General features: G+C 46.3%; 1 long non-coding RNA gene across 4 annotated transcripts in view; it reads right to left on the bottom strand.

Annotated features, from left to right (window-relative positions):
- LOC119973132 overlaps positions 1-21,301 on the bottom strand; it is a 218,997-nt gene that overhangs the window by 49,394 nt on the left and 148,302 nt on the right. For all 4 annotated transcript variants that reach the window (XR_005462246.1, XR_005462244.1, XR_005462243.1 and 1 more), the window contains one exon: positions 18,476-18,616. This is a non-coding gene — a long non-coding RNA (uncharacterized LOC119973132). The remainder of the gene's footprint in view (positions 1-18,475; positions 18,617-21,301) is intronic.

Raw genomic sequence — 21,301 nt, 5'->3', positions numbered from 1 at the left:
TATTTTGTCTGACAGTAGCTAATTCAACAGTGATTAATTCTCACCCTCCCTGTTGCGCACAGATCAGTGCCGCACTCAGCCTTTGAGCACTAAATCAGCAAACAAAATCTTTCCTCAATGTTAAACCCAATTTAAAAAAAAACTCCCCAAATGTTACATAGCAACATTTGCAAGCTTCGATAAGAGAACCATTACATTCTTAGAATCTAATTTAAAACACTGTAGGGGAGAGATTTGCTTCAATGCAATTTAGTATTTGCAAGCTTTCTGTGCACAATGGAGTCTGCTAATTATCATGTTATCACACCCAGTCTGGCAGACAAAGTAAGGAAAGGAAATTGATTCAGGCTAAGATATAAAGCTGCCCGAGAAAGGCAAACTAAACAGTACTGAGAAAGCAAAGCAATTGCAGCAGATGATAGGCTGAGAAATAGAAAAGTGAGGACTGGATTGCAGAGATAGCAAGTTTGAAGAAACAGTTTGGCATGGCAAATCTAAGTGACTGAGAGGATTCAAAAAATATATAACCAGACGAGGTGTGCAAAGCATTTGGGTGGGAAATGTTAACTCAAGAGATGAGGTAATCATAATTAACCTAGAGGAGAAAATGTAATTTCTTAAGAGCAGGTTGAATTCCATAAACAAATGTATATAGAAAATCATTCTCAGCCTACCAAGAAATATGTTTCACGTTTCAGTGGTACTTGTATTTAAAAAGGTGGAAGACGTAAATAAGAAAAGTCTATTCAGCCATGTTTAACAAACCGTGCACATCATATTGAACTTGAAATGGGTCGCATCTTTGTTCACAGGTGATCAGTGCATTGAAAACTCTAAATATAAATGAGTTGGTCCTAAACTGTGATTTAGCTTGTTGTTTTGAATTAATCCCGTATGCCAGTTATTTTATTGCTCAACAGAAATATTTTTAACTCAACATAAATACTTTTAGAAACACAGTCCAAAGATGTTGGGTTGGCCATGATAAAATTGCACCTTAGTGTCTAAAGATGTGCAGGTTAGGTGGGGTTACGGGGATAGGGTGGGGAGGTGGTGGGCCTAGGTAAGGTGCTCTTTCAGAGAGTCGGGGCAGACTTGATGGGCCAAATGGCCTCCTTCTGCACTGGAAGGATTTGTATCTCTCAAGAAACCAATTGCATTGTGTGTAAAACTGATAAGGCACCAGGACTGGATGAGGTGCATCCAAGGATATTGAAGGAGGAGAGAGTGTAATTTCAGAGACGCTGGTGATAATCTTAGTCTTCCTTAGGCACAGGGATGGTGCTGGAAGATTGCAAATGTTACACCTTTGTTCAAAAAGGAGTGCAAAGAAAATGCCGACAACTACAGACCAGTCAATCAGACTTCAGTGTTAGGGAAACTTCTGGAAACTATAGTTTGGGACAAAATCAATAGTGACCAAGACAGACACAGGATAATTAAGGAAAGCCAACATGGATTCATTAAGAGAAAAACATGTTTAACTAACTTGGAGTTTTTTTGTGGTGTTAACAGTGAAGGTTGATAAGGACAGGGCTGCTGATGTGGTTTATATGGATTTGATAAGAAATTGGCTGAGTGACAAGAAACAGAGGGGTGAATTCTCCACTGGCGGGTTTCTCCATTCCATCTGCAGCGCACACTGCCTGCGTGTTTCCTTGCGGTGGATGGCTATAATTAGCCAGCGGCTGAATGAAGAATCCCTTTGCCAGCGATGGCTCGCCACCAAGAACCACTTTCTGGGGAAGAGGAGAATTCATCCCAGCGAGTATAGTGATAAATAGTTGTTTTTCAGTTTGGAGGAAAGTTTGAAGTGAAGTTCCTCAGGGTTCAGTGTTGAGACCACTGCTCTTCACGATATATATTAATGACATAGACTACGGCATGCAGGGCATGATTTCAACATTTGCAGATGATACAAAGATTAGAAGTGTTATCAACTGTGATGAGGTTAGTCTTGAACTTCAAAAGGACGGAGACATGTTGGTGGATTGGGCAGATAAGTGGCAGATGACGTTCGACGCAGAAAAGTGTGAAGTGATTCATTTTGGCTGCCAGATTATGAGGGAATGTGTAAAATAAAGGGAGGTGTAGGAACAAAGGCAATGAAGGCGGCAGGGCATGTTGAGAGATCAGGTAAAAAGCATTTGGTATCTTAAGTTTTATTAATACGGACATGGAGTACAAGAGTAAGGATTTGTAGATTTCATAGATTTTACAATGCAGAAAGAGGCCATTCGGTGTATCGAGTCTTCATCGGCCCTTGGAAGGAGCACCCTACCCAAGCCCAAGCCCACACCTCCACCCTATCCCCGTAACTCAATAATCTCACCCAACCCTTTTGGACACTAAGGGCAATTTATCATGGCCAATCCACCTTACCTGCACATCTTTGGACTGTGGGAGGAAACCAGAGCACCCGGAGGAAATTCACGCAGACACGGGGAGAACGTGCAGTCTCCGCAAAGACAGTGACCCAATCAGGGAAGCGAACCTGGGACCCTGGAGCTGCAAAGCAACTGTGTTTTTTTTTTTATAAATTTAGATTACCCAATTATTTTTTCCAATTAAGTGGGCAATTTAGTGTGGCCAATCCACCTATTCTGCACATTTTTGGGTTGTGGGGGCGAAACCCACGCAGACACGGGGAGAATGCGCCAACTCCACACGGACAGTGACCCAGAGCCGGGATCGAACCTGGGACCTCAGCGCCGTGAGGCAGTTGTGCTAACCACTGTGCTACCGTGCTGCCCATGTCATATAAGACACTAGCTAGGCCTAATCTGGAGTACTGCGTCTAGTTTTGGGATACTGGTGGAAAGATGTGAAGGCTTTGGAGAGTACAGAGAAGTTTCACAAGAATGATTTCAGGGATAAAGAATTGCAGCCATGAGGATTGATTGGAGAGGTTTGGTCTGATTTCCTTGGAGAAAAGAAGGCTGAGAGGAGAAGTAGAGGTAGTCAAGATCTTGAGGGGCATCGACAGAGTGGTGAGAAACTGTTCACAGTAAACAGAGCATCAAGAACTAGAGGACATAGTTTCAAATTATTGGCAAAAGGAGAAGAAGTGATGTGAGGAAATTATTTTTCACCCAGGGTGATTAGAGTCAGGAATGAACTTTCTGAAAAGGTATTGGAGATAAGCTTGATCAAGGTATTAAAAATGTTACATAGTGGTTTGCCCTGTTGCTTCACAGCGTCAGAGACCCGAGTTTGATTCCCGGCTTAATCATTGTCTGCGCTGAATCTGCACGTTCTCCCGTGTCTGCGTGGGTTTCCTCCGGGTGCCCCGGTTTCCTCCCACAAGTCCTGAAAGACGTGCTTGTTAGGTGAATTGGACATTCTGAATTCTCCCTCCGTGTACCCGAACAGTGCCGGAGTGTGGCAATTAGGGGATTTTCACAGTAACTTCATTGCAGTGTTAATGTAAGCCTACTTGTCACACTAAGATTATTATTTTAAAAGGGAATTGAAAATGTAAATGAAATGAAAATCGATTATTGTCACAAGTAGGCTTCAAATGAAGTTACTGTGAAAAGTCCCTAGTCGCCACATTCCGGTGCCTGTTCGGGATGGTTGGTCCGGGAACTGAACCGTGCTGCTGGCCTGCCTTGGTCTGCTTTCAAAGCCAGCGATTTAGCCTTGTGCTAAACCAGCCCCATGGAATTGGATTACTATCTAGAAGGAAGGAATGTGCAAGGTTATGGGGATAAAGTGAGATTAAGAGAGTGTTTTTCAGACTTTTCTTCCCAGGAAACACTGCCAACCAGCCAACGATCGGGACCCAAGCTGACCGACATTCGTGGCACACACCACATTTGCTCACCATTAATGCAAAAGGGGAGCAGGGTTTATCCTCATAATCTCACTACAATAAGGTTTACAGGAGGAGAGGGCTCTGCCAGACCTTTGTGCCGTCTTCATCTTTGTGAGAATGGAAAATCCAACCTTGCACATGTAGGTTGCTATGAAGAGCAATAGTAACAGAGGGCTGATTTTACTAAATGGGAACAAAGTCCAATAGCAAACTCATTTAGCTGCTTGTTTTCTGATGCTCGCAACACCGAGAGACATAAGGCTACAAAACGCAACTTGCGTTTGATAACGGGTCACAATAGGGAACACAAGGCTGAGACCACACATAGCCCCGTTTTGTGCACTGAGGAGCTCTGCTTGCCGGAACTCCTCAGTGTCACGAGGCCCTAGAAACAACCCCCAACACCCACAAGGCTCAATGCACTATGGAAGAGTCCTCGTTCTCCTCCCCCTGCCCCCAACACCCACGCATGGCACATCGCACCCATGCGAAAAATGCCAGCTTGGCACCTTGGCAGTGTCAGGCTGGTGCCCAGGTGACAGCGTTAGGGTTCCAGGCTGGCAGTGCCAGGGTTCCTGGATAGCAACAGCAGTGCCAGGGTGAAATCCTGCCCAAAGGGCAAGCACCGGGCGGCCTCCGATCGCCTGGGAGATCCCCGCGAGTGCCTTCCGTCTGGTCCCCGTTTGTGGAGACCAGTACTGAACAGCGCTCGCCTGAGATCTCTGAGGCAACGGAAATAGATCTCACATTTCGGATAACTCGATAAACTGTCTCGCTTTAATATGCAGATTTGCTAAAAAGTGATCCCACCCACAATGGGTGCATCACAGCAAGCTACCTTTCGGGCGCAGAGTGGTCATATAATCAAACTCAAAATGTTTGTTTTACTCAGCACTGAATACTCTTGGGAGATGCTGCTCCAGAATGCTGACAGCCACATGGACGTTCGTTTAAAATGCTGGCACAGCTCAGGTACAGAAGCTTAGACTTTTACATTGTAAGTTCAGTTATAAGTTAATAACTGACTCTAGGGCCTCAACCTCAAAAGACATTTTTCACCCACCACTTCTCTTTCAAAATCTGAAACTCATTTGCCAACATTTAACACACATGGGATTTGCATCCTTATTTGCATTGATACAATTGACAAAACCAAACCTCAAGAAATAATCTTTGTGCTGCTTTGTTCCCAAGTTAAGTTTCTTCTTTGCAGGCTGTTCACCAGAGGCCCTGGAGTTCTGTACAGAACTAACACTAGCACTGCTTTGTCCTGCACTGGACTCTCCTAAGCAGCGATTTCCAGTAGATTCAGATGTGAGATCTTGGCCAACGATACACTGCCTATTAATGTCTCTGGCCATCTGTTCCTTGTGTCGTATAGGAGGCTGTTAAATACGTTAAGAGCCCATGATTTTAAGGGTAAGATAGCCGCATGGATAGAGGATTGGTTGACTTACAGAAGACAGAGAGTGGGGATAAGGGGGTCTTTTTCAGGATGGCAGCTGGTGACACAATGGTGTGCCTCAGGGATTGGTGCTGGGACCACAGCTTTTCACGATATACAATACCAATCTGGAGGAAGGAACTGAGGGCACTGTTGCTAAATTTGTAGATTATACTAAGATATGGAAAGTGACAGGTAGCCTTGAGGAAGCGGGTGGGGGGGGACTGCAGAAGGACTTGGACAGGCTCGGAGTGTGGGCAATGAAATGGCAAATGGAATACAAGGTGGAAAAGTGTGAGGGTGTGCACTTTGGAAGGAGGAATGCAGGCATGGATTATTTTCTAAATGGGGACATGCTTAGGAAGTCAGAAGCACAAAGGGACTTGGGAGTCCTTGTTCAAGATTCCCCAATGCAGGACAAAGCAGTGCTCGTGTAAACTCTCTACAGAAGTCCAGGAAATGAAAGCTGTGCAGGGAGCACAGAGTAAAGAGAAAAATGATTTACATGTAGACAGTACCTTATCATGATTCTTCAAACACACTTGAAGTGCAATCACATGGATACAATTGGGGATAATGTAGTTTCGCAAATGGCAATGAGATAAAGAGCCAATTAATATACATTTTAGAATGAATATCCAATGCTGGACAACCATGGACACTGGATGAGTTCAATAACGAGGGACACGATCAACCAGCTGTTCACGCTGGTGGGATATTCCAATCCCACGACGGTGAACGGATTTCCTGGCAATGCGAATGCAGTCACTGGGAAATCCGGTTGACAATGGCGGGATCGTTAAGTCCCGCTGGTGGGTCTCCTCCATCGCCAAAAAACATACGACGGGTTGGTTGGTAAATCCCGTCCTACATTTCTGCGTGCCTCCTTCATTCATTGTTCTTATTGGAACATTCAACTTTTTGTAAACTTTATTTACAACAATTCCCTTCATCATAAGTAAATGTAATGAACAGGAGGCGACTATGGACAAATTGCTGAGAAATTCTGCTGCCCAACTGTAACTGTTATTCCAAGCATATCTTTGATGTGGTCGTCAACTCTGTGGATTAGGAGGCTGAGGCTTTAGCCCTGATCTTCACAGAGTTAGTTTATCTCAACTCGGATTTGCAATAACTGGCTTGGAATAGGGGAAGAATGATTATACAAGTGATGCTGTCGCTCAACTGGTTGCAAAATACATATGCATGAGCAAAATATCAGGCTCAGTGGTGACAAATGCCCCACTCCCAGAAATACACGCACTTATTCGCAGTCTCTTAGTCAACCTGTGACAAGTCACTGTTTTCCCTCATGCACAAGGATAGGACATTATCCATTCCAATGAGTCACTAGTCTTAGCTATGCTGTTGTCAGGAAGTGGTAAGTGGAGAGCAGCTGCTCCTCCACAGGGAGGCAGAGAAAATCATTATTCACCTCAGAATGCCACAAATGAAGACCATGTGGGAACAGATTGCTAGTCTGTTCTCTCAATTACAGCTGCTGTTTCATCCTCCACATTTTCTCCTGGCCCATACTGGGGTAATGATCCATGGGTAGCAGTCATCTTGGGTGCCGTGCATGATACCCATCCAATGCAAAACCAAAATTACAACTTCCGCTTTGATGCAAATAGTACAGCCGTACGTCAGTATCTTTTGAGGCATCTCATCAAATAGCCTCAGAAAGCCCAAATATATATATATATATCTATATTCAATTTCATATACATATTTATTCAGTTGTCTTTTCAGACTGTTCCAGTGAATTTGTTGAGCTTGTCTTGACCTGCTTGTTTAGACTGTTATTGTAATTGTTCTTTTGAGCAGCTTCCTTGGTAGTTGAATAAATGTCTCTCTATAGAAAGAAAATTTCAAGGTTCATCATGCAGCCTACATAACGCTATGTTAAGCAGTGCGTTTTCATTTCCTAACTGGTGATGATTATACTTCAAAAGTAATCAGTTGGCAATGAAATGCTTTGGGACATTCAGAGGATGTGAAAGTTGCTACAGTATATAAATGACAGTCCTTTCTATCTAAATGTGGGCCTTTCAGCGGAAATGGAAACTGAAAGATAAGTGAGCCCGTCTAATAGGGTTGAACAAAACAAAGAGAAGTGAATTGGTTAAGTGAAGAGATTAAAATAACTTTAAAATGGTGGATGTTTTACAAAGATCATTTCAGTGATGCAATGAGAAGTCAGAAAAATATCAAAAATCACAGACGCAGCTCAGTAAGTTCTGAAAAAAAATCATGCACGGATACACATACATGTAAACGGGAGAACTGTAAATGGAGTGAAAGCAAAATAAAACAGGAAATATCAAGCAGTTTGTCAACACTTGAAAAGGGAACAGAGACCAATATACCAGGCATGATAGACAGATGTGTGCTCTTCTAAAGTGTCAATAAAAAGCCAACTTGCAAAGGAAGAAGGGGAAAGAAGACTCCCCGTTTTAAAGAAAAGGGGATGTCTAGCTGACGTCTGAAATTAATAAATTTATTGGCAAAGATTTTTCATCAATACTAAATGAAGCTAACGGCGCTCACGGTTATGAAAATGTTAAATCTGGAACCCAATGTTTGGTGTCCGCACATTTTACTGCAGCATAGAAACCTTGCAACACACAGAGGATCGCAGAATTACCACTTAAACTAACCATTTGGCACATCAGGGGCGGAATTCTCCAACCCCCCGCAATGTCGGGGAATCGCCCGGGGCCGGCGTAAATCCCGCCCCCGCCGTGGCCGGAATTCTCCACCACCCGGGAATCGGCGGGAGCAGGAATCACGCCCCGCCAATTGGTGTGCCCCCTGCGGCGATTCTCCAGCCCGCGATGGGCCGAAGTTCAGCCGCTGACGGGCCGATGTCCCGCCGCTGACAGGCCTCTCCCGCCGACGGGAATTGGAGCACCTCTGGTGCCGGCGGTATTGGAGGCGCGAGCGGGCCCCGGGGTCCTGGGGGGGGGCGCGGGGCCATCGGACTCCGGGGGGTGCCCCCACGATGGCCTAGCCCGCGATCGGGGCCCACTGATCGGCGGGCGCGCCAGTGCATTGGGGGCACTCTTTTTCTTCCGCCGCCCCACGGCCTCCACCATGGCGGAGGTGGAAGAGACCTCCCCTACCGCGCATGCGCCGGTGGTGACATCAGCGGCCGCTGTCGCACGGCGCATGCGCAAACCGGCGAAGGCCTTTCGGCCAGCCCCGACGCCGGGCGGCAGGCGTCAAAGGCCGTTGGCGCCGGTTTTGGCGCCAGTCGGCGTTGCGCCAACCGCTCCGGCGCGGACCTAGCCCCCAAAAGGTGCGGAGAATTCCGCACTTTTGGGGAGGCCCGATGCCAGAGTGGTTGGCGCCACTCCGCTACGCCGGGGCGCCACTCCGCTACGCCGGGACCCCCCCCCCCCCCCCCCCTCCCGCCGGGTAGGGGAGAATCCCGGCCCAGGTCTGAACTGGTGCTTTACTGACGAATCTTGTACTCTTTGAGTTAGCAATGGCCCAGTTAGTTAGCACTCTTGACTCGGAGTCGAAAGATTCTGGATTCTGGTCCCACTTGAGCACAGAAATAAAGGTGCAATATTGAGGGAGTGCTGCACTGTAGGAGGTACGGTTTTTCTGATAAGACTGAAATGAAGAATCCAAATGTACTAGATCCCATGGCGCTCTTTCAAAGGAGTACTGGTAAGTTATCACCTGATATTCTGGCCAATATAAATCCCTCAATCAATATCACAAAAAGAGATTAAGTGACCATTTTCACTTTGCTGTCTGTGGGAGCTTGCTGTGCACAATTCGCTGGCATGTTTCTGACATTATAACAATGACACTTCAATAGAACTTAATTAACAGTAAAATACCTTGAGGCCTCTGGTGATCATGAGAAACTATCTTCTATTTTTAATGTTTCACTGTATAGTTCTAACACTCCTCTTTTTTGAGCCACCTTCTAACTGTATTTTGAAAGAACATTTGGGGCGGGATTCTCCAACCCCCCCCGCTGGGCCGGAGAATTGCCGGGGGGGCGGCGTGAATCCCGCCCTGCCGCCGGATTCTCCGGCTGGGGTGGGAATCACATTGCGCTGGTTGGGGGCCGTTAGCAATGACCCCCCTGGTGATTCTCCACCCCGCGATGGGCCGAATGGCCGCCGGTTTTCGGCCAATCCCGCCGGTATATATTACACCAGGTCCGTACCAGCGGGACCTGGCTCTGCGGCTGGTCTGCAGAGTCCTCAGGGGTATCTGGCCCCGGGGTGGGGCTCCACGGTGGCCAGCCCACGATCGGTGCCCACCGATCCGTGGGCGGGCCTGTGCTTTTTCTTCCGCCGCCGCCACGGCCTCCACCATGGCGGAGGCGGAAGAGACCTCCCCTATCGCGCATGCGCAAACCGGCGAAGGCCTTTCGGCCAGCCCCGACGCCGGGCGGCAGGCGTCAAAGGCCGTTGGCGCCGGTTTTGGCGCCAGTCGGCGTTGCGCCAACCACTCCGGCGCGGACCTAGCCCCCAAAAGGTGCGGAGAATTCCGCACTTTTGGGGAGGCCCGATGCCAGAGTGGTTGGCGCCACTCCGCTACGCCGGGGCGCCACTCCGCTACGCCGGGACCCCCCCCCCCCCTCCCGCCGGGTAGGGGAGAATCCCGGCCCAGGTCTGAACTGGTGCTTTACTGACGAATCTTGTACTCTTTGAGTTAGCAATGGCCCAGTTAGTTAGCACTCTTGACTCGGAGTCGAAAGATTCTGGATTCTGGTCCCACTTGAGCACAGAAATAAAGGTGCAATATTGAGGGAGTGCTGCACTGTAGGAGGTACGGTTTTTCTGATAAGACTGAAATGAAGAATCCAAATGTACTAGATCCCATGGCGCTCTTTCAAAGGAGTACTGGTAAGTTATCACCTGATATTCTGGCCAATATAAATCCCTCAATCAATATCACAAAAAGAGATTAAGTGACCATTTTCACTTTGCTGTCTGTGGGAGCTTGCTGTGCACAATTCACTGGCATGTTTCTGACATTATAACAATGACACTTCAATAGAACTTAATTGACAGTAAAATACCTTGAGGCCTCTGGTGATCATGAGAAACTATCTTCTATTTTTAATGTTTCACTGTATAGTTCTAACACTCCTCTTTTTTGAGCCACCTTCTAACTGTATTTTGAAAGAACATTTGGGGCGGGATTCTCCAACCCCCCCCGCTGGGCCGGAGAATTGCCGGGGGGGCGGCGTGAATCCCGCCCTGCCGCCGGATTCTCCGGCTGGGGTGGGAATCACATTGCGCTGGTTGGGGGCCGTTAGCAATGACCCCCCTGGTGATTCTCCACCCCGCGATGGGCCGAATGGCCGCCGGTTTTCCGCCAATCCCGCCGGTATATATTACACCAGGTCCGTACCAGCGGGACCTGGCTCTGCGGCTGGTCTGCAGAGTCCTCAGGGGTATCTGGCCCCGGGGTGGGGCTCCACGGTGGCCAGCCCACGATCGGTGCCCACCGATCCGTGGGCGGGCCTGTGCTTTTTCTTCCGCCGCCGCCACGGCCTCCACCATGGCGGAGGCGGAAGAGACCTCCCCTATCGCGCATGCGCAAACCGGCGAAGGCCTTTCGGCCAGCCCCGACGCCGGGCGGCAGGCGTCAAAGGCCGTTGGCGCCGGTTTTGGCGCCAGTCGGTGTGGCGCCAACCACTCCGGCGCGGACCTAGCCCCCAAAAGGTGCGGAATTCTCCGCACCTTTGGGGAGGCCCGATGCCGGAGTGGTTCATGCCACTCCTTGGCGCCGGTACGGCCCGCCCTGCCGGATAGCAGAGAAACCCGCCCATGGACTCTGCTTCAACCATATCTAATTATGCTTTGCTGTCATTTGTACAGTTCTGTGTGTTGCTGCTGTTGAAATATCATCAGTTTATTCTGATAGTGGAAAGGGGAAGACCCCAGAAAACAGTGCCAGTGTTCAATTAACATTTCTCGTTTTGTGTCAGATCTCAATTATTTCCAATTGATAATATAGTTTAAATATTATACGACGTAAGGAATATATATCCACAGCCATTCACTAATAGTTTATGGAGACCCATCAGGTGAAATTTTAACTTGCTCAAAACTTGCAGAGTTAAAATTGGGCCAATAAAGTTTTAAACTCCTGAAATAAATCCAGGACAAATTATGTAATGGATTCCAGTATATGGAAGTGAAATAGATGTGGCATCTGAAGAATTGCTCCAGCTGTGTTTGGAAATCATGCTCTAGACATTTTGAGCCAGACATAACATGAAAACACGTCTATATTTCTACCCACTGCTGATATTGCTCCATTAAATTTCTACCGAAACCTAATCAGTAATGGCCTGTCACAACTATCTTCAATTTTATTTCTTTTTACTTTTAGCATGCTATTTTGATTTGGTTGGTTTCTCTCAATCCCAGTCTCTTGTTCCACCTGCCTTCTTCCACTGAAGTTGGGACTTCTCAGGCCACTACTGATGCCATCTTTAAGTAGTTGTTAAGAACTGAGGAACAATAGCCTGTGGCAATATTTCCTTGAAGAGCTCTTCTTGGCTTATGCAAAAAGGCTTTCTTCTAACTTGTGATAGTGGTTACCATGTGGGCAATCAAGACTACATGTTTCACAAATTAGCAATTTAGAGCTTTCTGTTTCCACGAACTTGCTTTCATTAAGGTAAGTGATGCTGCTACAGTAGAATGGACATTTTCCACTTTGAATATTCATTGTCCACATTGTGTACTTGCAGGTCAGGTGTAGCACAGTTCAAAATACAAGGTCATGGTCCCTCTACCAGCAATGAGCTTGAGCCGGAAATTCAGAACAGAAATAACAACTGCAACAGCATGACATTTTCACATTCTCCACGACACCCATTAAGTGGCCTCTGGGAGGGAGATTGCCAGTTTGGTAACAAATCAAAGTCAGGTTTAAATTACGCGTCCATGCCTACTGACAACTGGCTTGGATAGAAAATAACTCGTGTGCGACCAGCAGAGGGAGGAACATCTTTCTTTACTCCACATATGCAAATGTAGTACCACCTACCTCACCCCCTCAGCCAATGAATTAGTTCTGCTCCATGTTGAAAACCACCTGGAAGCAGCACTGAGGGTGGCAAAGGCACAAAATACACTCTGGGTGGGGACTTCAGGTCCATGACCAAGAGTGACTCACAATAACACCACTACTAACCAAGATGGCAGAGTCCTAAAGGATATAACTGTTACACTGGGTCTATGGCAGTGGTGAGGGAGCCAACAAGAGGGGAAAATCTACTTGACTTCGTCCTCACCAATCTACCTCATGCAGATGCATCTGTCCATGACATATTTGTAAGAGTGACCACTGCACAGTTCTTGGGGAGACAAAGTCCCACCTTCACACTGCGAAAACACTACAACGTGTTGTGTGGTACCATCACCATGCTAAATGGAATAGATTTTGAACAGATCTAGCAATTCAAAACCAGACATCCATTAGCAATATATAACTCTACAACCACAATCTGTGAACCTCATATCTAGCATATCCCCACTCTACCATTACCATCAAGCCAGGGGAACAACCCTACTTTAATGAACAGTGCAGGATGGCATGCTAGGAGCAACACCAGGCAGAACTAAAAATAATGGCCGAATTCTCCATTTGGGAGACTATGGGCGTGTTTCTCAGTCCCGCGCTCACCATTGGGATTCTCTGTTTCGCCGGTTGCTCAATGGGGTTTCCCATTGTGGAGCAGCCCATGCAGTTGGGAAACCTCCAGGGTACCAGCAAAACGGAGGGTCCTGATGTCGGAGAATTCAGTCCATTGTTCTCCCGCCGGAAAGGAATTGCCTCTGATTTGCTCTTGTGCCTGGAGTACAAATCAGAGGCGATTCCCTGTCCCTTGCTATGCAAATTTATGTATGGCAAGGATTGCGAGGAATTCCCTTACGAATCCCTCTATCGGATGCCATATTGAGCACTTAACTGCCTTTGGTGCAGTCCATGAGCTGTCAATCATAGCTAAATGTTAATAAACATTGTGGTTAGTTTCACAGCAGGCTCCTTGAAATTCACTCAAGCGTGAAGGGAAATGAAATTAAACAATCCACACATCTGGCTGTCTGTGCAAGCTGTCAATCACGTCCCATACAAGTTTCATATTGATTTGAATGAAATCCTCGCGGATCAAAAATCTGAGGGGATTTAAACCCAGCTGGTGCGGTTTTCCTTTCCTAGGAATTGACAGATGCTGCTTCCTCTGCCTGAGTGAGGTGCATTGCACAGATGACTTTTAAAGAAGCGATTCACAGCCTCTGTATGGACTGCTCTCGAGCTTCCAGGGAGGGGTATCTGTAATGTGGGCGGGGGAGCTTCCAGACAGTAATCTCTCTTATGGGGGGCTTTTGGCTTTCTGGTGGGGGTCTCAGGTGGGAGGGGTTGCGTGGTCAGGATTTGCCTTGTGGGAGGTGGAGAGGCTGGCCCTCCGATGGACTTTGGGGGAATCCCACTCCCCCTTTGTGAGTTTTGTTGGGAAATACCTGCACCAATTCTCGTCCATGTGAATTTGAAGCTGTATCCTAAAACACTCAGTAATGGCTCCTGTCATGTGACAGTACCTTTATGAAATGAGTGCTTAAGAAATGTACTACCTTTAAGGAATGGGTGTTTATCAGTGATGTCACAGTGTGGGTGGAGCTGGGCTTCTGTCAGCTTTTTACTTTTGGTTTAGGCTGTTTGCTGCAGGGTGTGTTTTAGTTTCGTTTTCAGAGCTGGATAGCTGCAGTCACAACCAGAAGGTGTATTAGAGTCTCCCTCTGTAACCTAAAGAATGTAAATCGATCCTTTGGTAATTTAAAACTAATAACTGCTTGCAGTAATGACTTTAACCTGATGTGCTTCCGTTTAAAGTTTTTTAAAAAAGTCTTCTGGATGTTAAAAGGACAGCTTACGGATTACTTAGTGTTATATTCTTTGGGGGTTGTATTTGAATTAATGGTTGCCAAGTTGTTCACTGTTTGTTTTAAAAAGGTTAACTTGAATTCATAGAATAAACATTGTTTTACTTTAAAAATTACTTTTCCATTTCTGCTGTACCACACCTGTAGTGTGGGCCGTGTGCTCCCCATACCACAATCTATTAAAGGTTGCGGGTCAGGTGAACTACATGATACACTTTTGGGTTCTCTAAACCCTGGCCCATAACACTCCCTATTTTCTAAATCAAATGGGATAGTTTCATCATTTTCTCTTTTCTTCAAGGTGGTTTCACCCAAATACCCAGCCCGATTCTGTCAGATGAATCACCAGTTTTGTTTCAGAACACATCTTTTTCCTGAACCCGTTTGACCTTTGGAGAGAAAAACAAAATGGAAAACTGAGAGAGAAAGAACAAGAGGGGACAAAGAGAGAGGAAAGGTGAAGGGGAAAGTAAAGATTGAAAATAGGAGGTATAGACTGAAAACAACTGAGAATGAAAGGTAAGGGAAACCTTTACTCCTTTTAAGAGAATAGGTTCCAACCCAATATGCCATACATCCCAGCAAAAGTGGTATTTTAAGCAGGAAATTGATTGAAAGCAGCATCTGCAATAATAAGAAAAATTACTACCTGTCACAAAAGATGCATTCAAGGTGAACCTTCTTTTTGAAGTCGCTGTCATTTTAATAAATCTTTGTACTGATGAAGCCATAGGTTCATCAAAATGTCAGACACGCAAGTTAGCTGAAAATCCTGTTTGCGTATTTAAAACTGAAATCCTAAGGTCAAGTGGCTAAAAAGGTTTGTTAGTTTAATGGTGCAGTTGTCCAGTATGGTCTGCTGTGCCAATATATATCACATTATATGAAAAGTAATTCTGGCTACATCTTAGTTTTGTAGATTCAACATGCTGGGGTTATTCTCTACTAGTATTCCAGTAGTTAGGAATACCAGACAAAGGAATGCTGACCCTGTCAAGACAAATTCCTACTCTCAAATCCTCATTTGTAGGGTGCCACAGTGGTTAGCGCTGCTGCCTCATGGCACCGACAGCCTGGGTTCGGTCCTGGCCCCGGGTCACTGCCCATGTGGAGTTTGCAAATTCTGCCCATGTCCGCGTGGGTCTCACTCCCACAAACCATAGGTGTCCAGTGTAGGTGGATTGGCCACGCTAAATTGCCGCTTAATTGGAAACATTAAAAAATATATCCTCATTCGTCCAACCACCAAAATAACGTCTGTTGCTTAATGATACAGTTGTGCCACTCTAAATACAGGATCTGATGTGGTGACAGTTCTACATGTGCACAACTTCTGGCATCTGTCCAACCACTGACATTGAGACATGTTAGTTCACTTGTACTGTATACAGGTCTTTCTGAGCAACAAGTGATTATGAATTTCCCAATCCTTTCTCATTTCTTCATAAAATTACTGTAGAAAAATACATCACATTGAAATACAGCACTGCATCACTTGCATATGATGTTATAAAATGTAAAATGCCATATGGATTTTTTCCAAACAAAGGTTTCCTATAGACAAGCAGCAAGGGTCCTACTACAGTTCAGGCGCCAGCAACCGTTATTTATTGCTGTTTATGTTGAGAAAGGACCAAGATAATCAACTAGGAATGTATCATTGAAGTTTGGAGCGCAGAAATAAACCATTCAGTCCATCATTGCAGTGCTGGTTCTTTGCTACAATAATCTAGAGTTAATTCTACTGCCTAGTTCTCTCCCTGTACCTTTGCTTCTTTGTCACACCAGAATAAAAAACTATGGCCAGGCTTCTCCATTTGGGAGCCGGAGCTGAATTGAACTAGTTTTACGATCCTCTTGTTGTAAAGCAGGTTGTAAAGCAGGATGCAATTCTGTATTTCTGGCCATGAAACTTTATGCATGGTGTGGAATTGGAGGGGATTCCCACTATCAGGTTGTTATCTTGAGCGGCCAGCCATATAGCAAAGTCCTGCAGCCGGCAACTCCAACCTCCCCCCCTCCGCCCAACTGCACAGCAGCTCCTCACCCCCAGATTGCCCGGGTAGCCCCCTCCCCCTAAGTATGGGGGTGACCAGAACTGCACCCCCCAGGGGCCCCTGTAATATTGCCATCAAAGTGAGGTAAGTGCAGTTATATCACACACTTGAGTGACTGGAATGCACTTAGTGCAACTGACATCTCTTTGATGTGGGCAATGTTTATAAACATTGGGGTCTCACCACTTAGGCCACTGAAGTGTGAAGAGATAAGAATGGATCATGATAGGTGGTTTTTATGGGCTGTCAATCACAAACCACTACTGGAAAGCCATGAATGGACTGCAGACAGTGAATCCGTGGGAGCCAGACACGGGCACAACTGCTCACCTTCGAGGAATGGACACGTGGAGATGCAAGGTAATATTAAAATAATTATGCTTTCCACAGTTCCTATATGGACTGCACTCTGGCTTCCAGAGCCTCTGTCCTGGGGGGAGGTCTTTGTGGGGCGGGGTGGTCTGTGTGTGTGGCGGGGGGATCTGTGTGTGGGGGGGGGGTGGTATGTGGAGGGGATTCGTTTAGGCAGGGGGGTCCTCTATTACAGGGTCCCTGTGGGGATCCCCCTATTACAGGGGTCCCTGTGGGAGTCCCTTTATTACAGGGGTCCATGTGAGTGGTCCCTGGGGGGAGTCCCCCTATTACAGGGGTCTCCCTATTACAGGGGTCCTTTGGGGGCGGTGTCGGTGTTTCTGGTTGCTGTTCGGTGCAGGGGGTTGGGGTCGGAGCTGATTTGCGGGAGGGAATGGGGAGGCGGATAATCTCGGATGTTATCTACGATCATGCCCCTGGCCTGGTGGACCTCAACAGTTGTCCCCTTGGACAATCGCGAGGTGCACCATGTCAGGCCCACGATTCTGGAGATCACAAGTGAACCGCGCCCACGTGATTCCTGGCCACGTGGACTGGAGAATCACAGGTGGGCAGAGCATAGGGTGCCTGGGCCAGATGAAATGGGTCATTACGACCCATTTGCATTTATTTCCATGGTTCTTCTGGCGTCCGGCGTGGAAACCATTCATGCTGCCAGCGAGGAGTTGGAGCATGGCATTACGTTTTTGACCTAATGTCCAATTCTCCGTCCCATCGGGAAACACATTCTGGGATTCCCGGTGATGGAGAATCCCGTCCTGCATATATTATTCCTTCTTTTACTTGCACCACCTATCTTTATTATAAATGCAAAGAACCCAAACCCCCCCTCCACTCCTAATTTCTACTCTTTATACTTCTTTGAAAGGAATTATTTTGCACCTGAATGAAAACATTTGAAACAGCTAAATTATACGACTTTGTCATTATAATAGTCACATAATTACCTTTGATGAAAGACCAGTAGTTAGCAAGGGCCAATGACAGATGTAATTTTTCAGTAACATTCTCACATCAGTCAAAATCAATAAGAAAGTTACCGACATTAATGTAATACAGAACAATTAGACTTCATCACATGCTCATAATTAGTCGTTGAGATAGCTAGGTGATGGAGAAAACAGACAAGCTCACCTAATTACTATTGTCCAGTGAGATTGCTTAGCAGCAACATTATCATCTGAAATTTCACAGGCACCGCTGGCTGATATGATTGCTGGAAAATGTCTCCAGCATCTCTTAAGACCACAGAACCACAGCCAGCCAATCAGATTCCAAGACAACACGTTTTCGCAACTGAGTTTTGTGATTTTATTAACAAATAAGGTTATTCAAAAGGGTTTATTTTGTGTGCATGGATACCCAGTTGGACATGCAATTTCAGATTGATCCCCAGTGCTATGTGCCACGATAATAGCTGTGCTGCATTCCTGATTTTGGTTCACTTGAACCTTTTTCACTATCACCGTTAACGCGAATTAGGGAAATCAAGAGATCATAATGCCTTTCTTTGCAAAAAAATGATTTTTTAGTAATCATCATTTAAACAAAGAGAAGACCTATATATAGTCTTATTATATTTTGCATTCTTGTGGGGAAATGATACAAAATTACACAACCATCTTATAATTATAATGCATTACAGAGCATTTTGAGACCATAAACTCAAAATGGGCACAAAGTTTTGACTTCTATGTTTTCAAATTGCATTTTATGGTGCACAAGAATTCTTTCCCGTCTCTCCAGAATTCTTTGATGGATCAGATTTCCAAAATATCAATGCCTTGTGTCCTCTGCAACCTTCAATACAATATTCTACGTTTGTAAAGGGAATGTATTGTGGTGAGCTTACCTTGGCAGAGCTATCAGATGCCGGAGTAATTTTCCCTGCAGTGCTGGGTAAGGACAGTGAGGTTATTCATTCTCTGCCCTCACACAGACCGATGGCTTCCTGTTGCTGTCTGGCCTTCAATACTGAAGATGTTCTACAGTCCTGTTGAGATCAACACATTAACTCTTTGAATTTAGCCGTGTTAATAAACCATGGCGTAATACCAGTAAACCAATGATCAGAAATAGTTGTGAGCTGGAGGAGAAGGTGCACAGTAAGTCATTCAAAAATGACGGGTGCTGTATGGTGAGATTTGTTCTAAATGACAATGAATTGGGAGGGAAAGGTTTTCAGAACTTTCTGCAGTGAAAACAAAGGAAGCTAAATGCATGCTATGTGAGGTTAGTAGAGTGAGGTCTGGCACAGTGTAAGCCCAATTATCCTTGGCCCACTAATGCTCACATTCTATTTTTTTGAAGGTATGCCAAATTCTTGGTTTTTGTCACAATAATCGAAGCACTTGTCTTGCAGACAGTACTTCACCATCTGTGACCAAACACATCCTTCTGCTGCTATCTCAGCCTGCTGCTGAGTTCAAGACGTCATCATGAACCCTTCCCTGTTGCGAATAGCGTCACAGGCCTGCAAAGCAAAGGTTACCCTGCATGGCTGTGCTTGTGATAAATTGAAAACCATTTAGCAAACATGTAAGTTGCTACTTTGATTATTTAGAAAACGTAAATCTCCAGGAGTTGCAGGGACAAGATTGGGGAGTGGGCCTAGGTAGGAGGCTCTTGCGAAGGGTTGGTGCAAACATGATGGGCTAATGGCCTCCTTCTACACTGTAGGGATTCTGGGAGTAGGATGAGAAGAAGGGGTTGTGTGGGTATTTGGGAAAAGTGGGATTGGAAGGTGGGAAGAAGAGGGAAGGGAGTCAGGCAGTTGGGAAGGATGAGGGGAAAGACAGGGAGCTGGGAAGAATGGTGGAGAGTTGAGAAGAAGGGGAGGGACAGGGAATTGGGAAGGGGAAGTCAGGGAGTTAGGAAACATAATCAGGAAAGTTATTTTTTTCTAGTTGCCCTCTCCATTTGTGAAAACCTAGCTGGCTCCCTTGTGCCATTGCGGAACAACTTCTTTTCCTGATGCTCACAGTCCGAGATTGGAAAACTGACGTTGCCATTTCAACAAATTTCAGTCTGAGTGCGAGCTTCTAACACTATATTTAAACATTCACTGCACCAAACTGTACTTGCACTTGCAATGAATTACTCTAAGCTACGGAAATGAAAAATGCACACATACATGGACAGATAGAAGAACGATCATGCTTCACCAAAAGGTAACCACATAAAAAAGAGATATGGCTTTTTGGGGGCAAGGGGTTAGAGGGGTCAAATCTAGCATCAGTGCTTTGCTTAATAACATGAAGCCAGAGCAGATGGAACACACGCCAGTTAAAAACAGCCAGATAATTAATGGACATATTCAGAGATCAATTAAATAGAGACTCTGCCATTTTGTCTGAGTAAGCACTTGAATTGTTGTGGTAATAACTAGCTACTTTTATTTATAGACAAACCAGAATATTTGTCAAAGAAGGAAAAAAACAGGCACACAAGTGAATATAATTGCTGCAATGTGCTCACTCCCATCAAGGTGCCAGTTTGTGTTCAGTTCATGATATGCATGTATCATACATACCTGGATATCTTTCAGTTCAACAATGTGGAAAGATTTCTGTTAAATAACATACTTTTACTATGGAAATACCAAGAGCATTGTAATCATTGCTAAGGGCATTGCTAAGGACAACAATTGGGATTACGAAAGATTTTTTAAAAATATGTAATCACCTGGCTTTGCAGTGAGAAATATGATATTTCTTTCTGATAAAGGTAAAGTTTATCAGAAGACCATAGGCTGCTTTCCCCTTTGGAGGGGAGAGCTGGCTGGTGGTGGTTAAACCTGAGGATCAGAACACCTCAGGCGAGGGGCAAGGTTGAGTAACTAATAGAGCCTTTGAAACGGCTGCGAACGGCACAGGTTTGATGGCAAGAACTAGGGGCGGAATTCTCCACTCCCCACGTGGCGTGGGAGAATCGTGGGAGGGCTTCCTGACATTTTTTACGCCCCCCTGGCACCCCCAGCGATTCTCCCCCCCCCCGCTCGGAAAAATCGCCGCTCGCCGTATGGGCCGATGGACTGAGCGACCGGCCCTTCACGCCCGTTTCAGCACGGCAGCAATTACACCTGGTCGCTGCATTCGTGAAACGGGCGCCAGATGCCCGTTTGGGGCATCTAGGGGCCCGATTGGGACGGGAGCACCGCGACTGTGCTCGGAGGGGACAGGCCCGTGATCGGTGCCCACCGATCGTCGGGCCAGCGTCCAAAACGGATGCACTCTTTCCCCTCCGCCGCCCGGCAAGATCAAGCCGCCACGTCTTGCCGGGCAGCTGAGGAGAAAGACGGCCACCGCGCATGCGCAGTTCGCGCCGTCTGCGCGATGAAGTAATCCGCGCATGCGCGGGTTGGAACCGGCAACCCGCGCATGCGCGGATGACCTCACAAATGCGCCGTTTTGCACGATGAGGTTGCGGCCGGGAAAGACGGATGCCCGCTCCTAGCCGTCCGGGTGGGAGTGAATTAGGTGCGGGGAGCGGGCCACGAGGCCGTCGTGAACCTCGGCCGATTTCACGACGGCCATCCCGATTTTTATCGGGAGCGGAGAATACCGCCCTAGAGCTTTTTGTTAGCCAATATCCTGATTGCTAGCATTTGAGAAAAAATTCCTTTGTGTGAGATTTACAAAAATCCGTCAGTTTATAAATGGACTTCCAGTGCATATGA

Source organism: Scyliorhinus canicula, chromosome 11 (assembly GCF_902713615.1).
Source record: "Scyliorhinus canicula chromosome 11, sScyCan1.1, whole genome shotgun sequence".
In the NCBI taxonomy this organism is placed as follows: Eukaryota; Metazoa; Chordata; class Chondrichthyes; order Carcharhiniformes; family Scyliorhinidae; genus Scyliorhinus; species Scyliorhinus canicula.
This window is presented reverse-complemented; position numbering and strand designations above follow the sequence as displayed.